The sequence below is a fragment of the Octodon degus genome, unplaced genomic scaffold (genome assembly GCF_000260255.1).
Source record: "Octodon degus isolate 3935 unplaced genomic scaffold, OctDeg1.0 scaffold00015, whole genome shotgun sequence".
NCBI lineage: Eukaryota > Metazoa > Chordata > Mammalia > Rodentia > Octodontidae > Octodon > Octodon degus.
Genome location: NW_004524591.1, coordinates 12,924,077 through 12,931,328, shown reverse-complemented (window position 1 = coordinate 12,931,328; position 7,252 = coordinate 12,924,077).

Here is a 7,252-nt window from a genome sequence, read left to right as displayed (position 1 = left end):
TCCATCTCTAAAGTAATTTTTCTCAATGTTTGTGGTTTCTCACCTTCTGTTGTATAGCCCTTCTCACCTTCTGAAATTTTGTTTTATAGCCCTCCCCAAACACTTCCTCTTCATATCCAGCAAACTGTCTTTACTTATTTATAAAATGTCAGTCTACCATATTTTTTTAAAAAAATAAACATATAAAAGCCTTAGAAGCCAGTGCAACCTTAAACTAAAAGAAAAGTAAGGTGGATATAGCAATTTAATATGTTTGAGAAAACAGCATGAAACAGACATGTTTTCTAGCTCTGTGATGTCTTAAATGGCCCTCAGTAGTGGTGACAACAACACTCAGTTCTCATTGTACACTTTTGATGCTGGGGAGTCTGTGATGCTTTTCACCACTAGAAGGAGCCTAAGCTCCTTAGAATATAGCAGTTTCCACAACTTGAGATAGAAAAAATTTTAAATGGGTCAAGAAATACCATCTCTTGCCGGAAAACAAAGATTCTTCAAACATATGTTAGAGAGGGTGCTAAAAGGGCAAAAGACCCACATTCAAGATGTCGCCCCCTCCCAGTTAAGACCTGAAAAGTTAAGAATCAAGTGATTCCTGGCATTATTTTAAGTTCATAATGCAATTAAAAGAAAAAAATTAAAGTATGGAAAGAGTGGTATAAGTTAAGAAAATAGTGAAAATGATAGATGTGTTTAATTTTTGCTTATGAATGAAAATAGTAAATAAGATGGTAGTACTTTTTTCCAATTAATTATACATCTGAGGGCTATTTTATTTTTTTCTGTATTTAGGACAGGATCTATAGGGTCTACAGGGTCTCACTACACAGATCAGACTCGTAGTGATTCTCCTGTTTTGAGCCTCCCAAGTGCTGGGATTAGAGGCATACGCCACCACACCCAGTCTCAATCACCGTCTCAGCACGCCCCACAGGCAGGGTCTGCATGGCACCCAGGGATCAGGTTTGAGTCCCTGAGCTCTGCCTAAGCTGAGCTATCTGGCCGGCCCTTGAGGGCTATTTTTTTTTTAAAGGGGATATTATATTTATATGACTCTCATGTATAAAATCAATCATTGTGAGAGATTTTATTTAAGCCATTAGTTAATCAGTGCTTTCTTACTGGTCAAAAGGCAGCACAAAGAACCACATATATGACTGTAATCCTATCTACTCAGAGAGCTGAGGCAGGAGAATTGCAAGCTGGAGACCATCCTGGGCAATTTAGTGAGACTCTGTCTCAATTTCTTTTTTTTCCAAAATCATTTATTTATTTATTTATTTATTTATTTATTTATTTGGTACAGGGTCTTGCAACACAGCTTGGACTCATAGTGATTCTGTCTCAGCCTCCCCAGCACTGGGATTATAGGTGTGCATCACCACACCCAGTTTCGGTGGCATGTGATACGGAGGATCGAACCTGGGTCCTTGAGCTTGCCAGGTGGGCACTCAGACTGCTGAACTATCTCCTTGAACCTCAACTTATTCTTTTCAAAAGGACTGGGAATATAGTTTAGCAGAGTACTTGCCTTATCATATGTGAGACCCTGGGTTTAATCCCCAACACCACTAAAAAAACCTCTGTGTATGTGTGTGTGTGCATGTGCGTGTGTGTGCGCGTGTGTGTATATAAACAATAGATGCTATTGGAATGAGTAAACAAATAGATACAAGTAATAAATATCAATGATCAATTGGGTTCCGTTGGGCAGTAATCAATTACATTCCACTATTAATTTGCATTTCTAAGAACAACAACCCTTTATAATATTAGTAGTTCAATTTACAAAGTTGTAAAATAGTTCAAAAGCATAGTGGCACTCCCCTGTGATACAAACACTTGGGAGGCCGAAGCAGGATTGTGATTTGAGGCCAACCTGGGATACATAGCAAGAAAAAAAAACCCAAAAAAACCCAACAAGAGCAAATCTGGAAAAGCATGTCATACAGGGCTGCTAATGAAATTAGGTCTTTCAAATTTTTTCTTGATAGTTTTATAAAATATTGAAATATTATTTCTTTGTGTGCAGGAAAAATACATATAGGGAATACCTAAAGAAATAGATATTATTCTAACAAAGATAAAATTTTATCAGCACATGTGATAAACATGTAGAAAGATGAAGTATCTCTAGAAGATAAAGAATCCAGGTGTCCCAAGAAAGAGGACTGTCTACATAGACTCAGCCCCTCACCAACCACAAGAAAATATGTACATCTTTGCTATGCAACGTATACTTGAAGAGCCAGCATCACTAGTATCATTGTGAGTTTAGACATACAAAATTTCAGATCCTTCTCTCTTAAATCAGGCTTTTAAAAATATATATTTTGCTGTTGCTGGGGATTGAACTCAGGGTCTTCTATATGCTAGACAAGCACTCTACTACTGAGCTACATCCCCAGCCCGAGGCTGTGTTTTAATAAGATTCTCAGGTGATTGGCATGCACCTTAAAATGCGCAAAACCCTAGTATAGATACTCCACTAATTACAATGAGACATTCATAAGACAGAAGTATCCAGTTATACCCTAAGGTCAGACTATTATATCAGTGTGGTAAGACCTATGGGTAAGTTCTGCCAGGCATAGAAAACATGAAAGAACACAAAATTTTGTAGAAGAAACTATGTGTCAAGAAAAATTTGTAGGAAAGGCAATTAATTAAAAAACAAAACTGAGATTTAGTTATGGCAAAATTTTAATTTAATAACTAGTAGTTTGAGATTAAGTTGTATTGGACTGTGTGATCTAATTCCGAAGCCAATTGAGAAATGGTCATTTAATCACCCATATTCTACAGTGCTGGTAATCAATATAATGTTGGGTGTATGCTTTGTCTCTATTGTAAGTTGTTTCAAATATCTACAAGAGCCACAGATGTTAAATTTGTGACACTTAAGTAGTTATTTAAAAAATTATGTAAGCTTATAATCTGTGTTTGAATTTTAAGTTGTTAGATCTGCAGGTTGGCTTACCAGTTTCATGAAAATTGTATGAATGTTTTGAAGAACTGATTGCTTCATATTTAAGAATGTTAACTACTTAATGCATCACTGAGATTTTTACTGCATTGTAGATGTATGAAAAGCAACTCCCAAATTCCTTTTGTTTATGTTCATGTGAGTTGGGCACTGGAGATGGGGCTAGGCATGTTTCATATGTTTCTATTCTGGGACCAGTGACTACTCAGGTTCTTCCCAAGGCAGATGGCACAAGTACCAGCAAGGAGCGTAAAACTGTGATGTGGCTTAATTCCTTGCTCAAAATTGACATATCTCTTTTTCCTGTCTACCTTCCATTGTCTAAAGGAAGTCACACAGCTAACCCCAATATCCAGGAGTAGGGGAAAAGGTTTTGCCTGTGGTAGAACACAGAAAAAGTAGGAGGAGGGACATGAAAAAATAATACAGTCTACCAAACTTAATAAATTCATGAGATTAAAATATTAGTTATTAAAGCATAAAAAGCACTGGTCATTCTTCATATCCCTCATGAAAGATTTTGCCTATGATGAAGTTCTGAAGAGTGAACTTGCTTTATTTTTTTTTTGTGAGATTAAATGCAGAATGATGTGAGCTGAATATCTGAGTGTTTTTGTCACTGAGTCACAAAATTACTCAGGACACAGACATTTAAAGGAGATTTCATTTCCTTAATTTGTTTATACCTGATTTGGTCTTGTAACCTGATAGATAATGTGGGAAATAAAGTCAAATAAAATTCCATTTAGTCTGGTTTAAAATGTATTTGATCCAGCCATTTAAACTACCTCTTCAGGTAACTCTCAGGTTTTAAGACTGCTTCCATGTTTATGCCCCACCACCATCTGACCTGCAAGTAAACGGTGAGGTGGGCATAGTTTATTACATTCTTACCACCCCTTTTCTTCCTCCCCAATCCAGCACTTAGAAGTAAACACAGGACTTTCCCATGCTAGGCAAGTACTCCACCCAAGCTACCTCCTCAGCCCTAGTTTATTATATTCTTATAATATAGGGTAGGGAAAAAGAGGTCTCTATGGCCCTGATCTATGGCACACATAGATTAATTCCTGGGGCTTATTGACTCAAATTTTGGCTAAAGAATTCAGTGGTTGATAAGAGTGTTTTCCTGGTCTGATCCAGGCCTACCCTTCCTTGGTGGCCTGGCCTACATTTGGCTCCCTCTAGGTGTCAGCCCTTTCAAGTGAATCTCCCTTCATTATCCAGCCTGGATACTGCTGAGGGACCATCTCTCTGCCTCTGCCACGGCTGACTCCTGACTCAACTCTGTGTCTAGGTGACATAGATTTGCTTTAAAAGGTTAATTAGGAACCCTGTCTCTGTCTCTGTCTCTGTCTTTATCTCTCTGTCTCTGTCTCTCTGTCACTCTGTCTATCTCTCTCTGTCTCTGTCTCTGTCTCTCTGTCTCTGTCTCTCTCTCACCTCCCAGTTATACTAGGGGATATCTTTTTGAGGGGAAGTCACTCAACGTAGCTTTCCCAGAATCTGAGATAAACAAATGACCATCTTAGAGCATGAGTTTCTCACCACACATATTTTCTTCCTTCATTTCCTTTTTAACTTCTCATCATCCCCTGGACCACAAGAGAAAGGTTTCTTTTTATTTTTCTTTCATAACATCCTGTTTCTACCACAGTGAAAGACATTTTTTTATGGTGTCTTAGGAAAAAGGAGCAAATACTTAATGATTTGTTTGCCCAGTCAGGCTCCAAACATACTAAGCTGGAGCCAAGAGCAATAGAAAATCTCCTTTCTCCGTGACAGGTGTCTCACTGCAAAGTCCTGGTTTGTAAGTCAAAGCTGTCTACTGCTCTCAGTCCTAATTACACCCTCCCCCAGCATGCAGCCAGAAAGATGCTGAACTCTTTAAATAAAAAGCACGACTAGGATGATAAGGAGAAAAGCACATGAATTTTTCAAAATACTGCTGCTGTCACACTGGAGCATTATATTGAAATATTCTGACTAACATTTTGAAAAATCATACTTGTTTCTACCTTTAGGCCAGTGAAAGTTTTTACATAACATGGTGGTAGGCCATCTAGGACATAGAAGACATGAAGTTGACAAGAACTTATAAACAGTCATTAAATTTATGTTTTGTGCATATTTAGGGCATTGAAGACAGCTAAGAATGATGAAAATTATCCAAAAATAGGAAAGAGAAATAAATTTGTCATCTCCAAATTACCTTCTATAACTCCCTTACAGGCAATATAAATCTTTGTCTTGTTTGTCACCAACCCTTACTTTCTAATCCAGAGATGTCTCAATTGCATAGTCATGCTTCCTGTCATTTTCTTTCTTCCCCTCTGTGTTGCCAGATCCTAGAATGTGTAACTTTAGGGAAAGCTGCTACTCTGTGGTGTCAGTACCTCAGAAGGCAGTCTTACCTCTTCTTGCTGGACTCCCATCTGGGAAGATTGGGACATTAGTTAAGGGCATTATTCTAAACTGGACATAGTGGCATGCCTGTAATCCAAGAATCCAAGCTTCTTGGGAGGCTGATGCAGAATTCCAAATTCAAGGCCAGCCCAGAAAAAATAATGAGACCCTGGCTCCAAACAAATAAACAAACTCCTATTCTATTCTAAGAGGAGCCATAACTCACAGAACTAATGCCACTCTTGCTCTTCAGTGTACTCAAGAAATAGAAACCCCTTTATATGCACTTCCTCAGTGTATACAAATTTTTTTAAAATTTATTTATTTATTTATTTATGTGGGGGGGGCAGCTCAGCCCACCAGGGGGCGGGGCTGGCTGGCATGTGGTGCTGGGGGATTGAACCGCGGTCCTCATGCTTTGCTAAGCTTGTTCTAAGTAGGTGTTTTAGACCACTGAGCCATCTCACCAGCCCCAGTGTATACAAATTTTATTTAGACAAGAGTTTGTAGAATTTCCTGCAGGGAATTTCAAACAAATTTCTGACTCCATCAGGACTGGCAGATAAACTCATTTCAACAAACAGAAAAACAATCCTCACCTATTGCCTCTGCTATCCAACTATGCTGGCACCTGAGGCTGCCAGAGAAAACTTGTTAACAAAACACTTTGATATCACCTTGCCTTGTGGAGTGATACTCTGAGGGTTACAACCTTCTCTGTAGAAGATGCTATCTCCTTCTTCTTTCTCTCTTATAAAACTTAGAACCACACTGATATCAATTCTATGGGAAAAGTCAGACTCTTGTATTGATTAAGTGGTGCGGAGAGCTGCATGTACTTTAGAGCCATTCTGGACAAAGGGAGAGACAACATTTCAGGAACTGGGTTGTGGTACCCACCATTCTTAGCAGTCTGAGCTTAACTGGTATGAACATGGGGCTTGTGAAGCTAAGTTGTGTGTTCAGCTCTCCACAATTCAGTCATCACCTTAACTCCAATGAAGCTTCTCCTTGTCCCAAGGAAGGCAAGCAAGAAAATGGCCAGCACTCGGCCAGCTCAGGTCTTTTGAAACGAGTGCTTCTTGTCCTCTGAGATAACCTGAGAGTGATTCAGGAGCTGATGCTTCAAAGCCTTTCTGGTCTTACAAAGCTAGGAGATTTCAATTGTATCTTGACCTCAGGGACTTAGAATGTTTAGTTTTTGCCACAAACCTTATCAGATTTTACCAGCATTTACAGCTCACCAAATAAAAATATTTTGTTGGACCTAGACAGAGTTTCCTTTATTCCAGACAACAAATCTGATTGGTTTCAAAGATGCCAAGACCCCAAGAACATCTTAAAACACAAATATATATGATCTTTCTTTCTCAATTAGTGATATTTCTCAATTAGATGGGAAGTGGGCACTACTCCTAAAAGAGATATTTAAGAATCTCTGGGAATTAAAAACATCATATCCCATGTTATGTCTAAGATGTTTGATATTCAGACAGACAGTGAGGTTAAGCTCCATTGCCTATTTTATAGGGTAATAATGTCATTAAGCTTCTCTTCTGGATGGTTAAGAACTTAAGTTTACAGACCAAAAATTAGTAAAAAGAAGGGCTGCAAGGACAGCTAACATTTTGGCCTCATGACATAAGCAAACCTATACTGTAACATTCTGTAACTCAGTGATGTCCCAAATTTTCTGATCAAGGAGATTATGGGGCCACAGAAGAAAGTGATCGATGATGTAGAGTGTGCCTAAAGAGAGTCACATGGAGAGAAAACATTCTTTCAGGCTCTCTCAGAGAGAAAACTGGTCAAGCAATGGCTGTGACTCATCCACATGGCTGACACTGACAAAGGATCTAC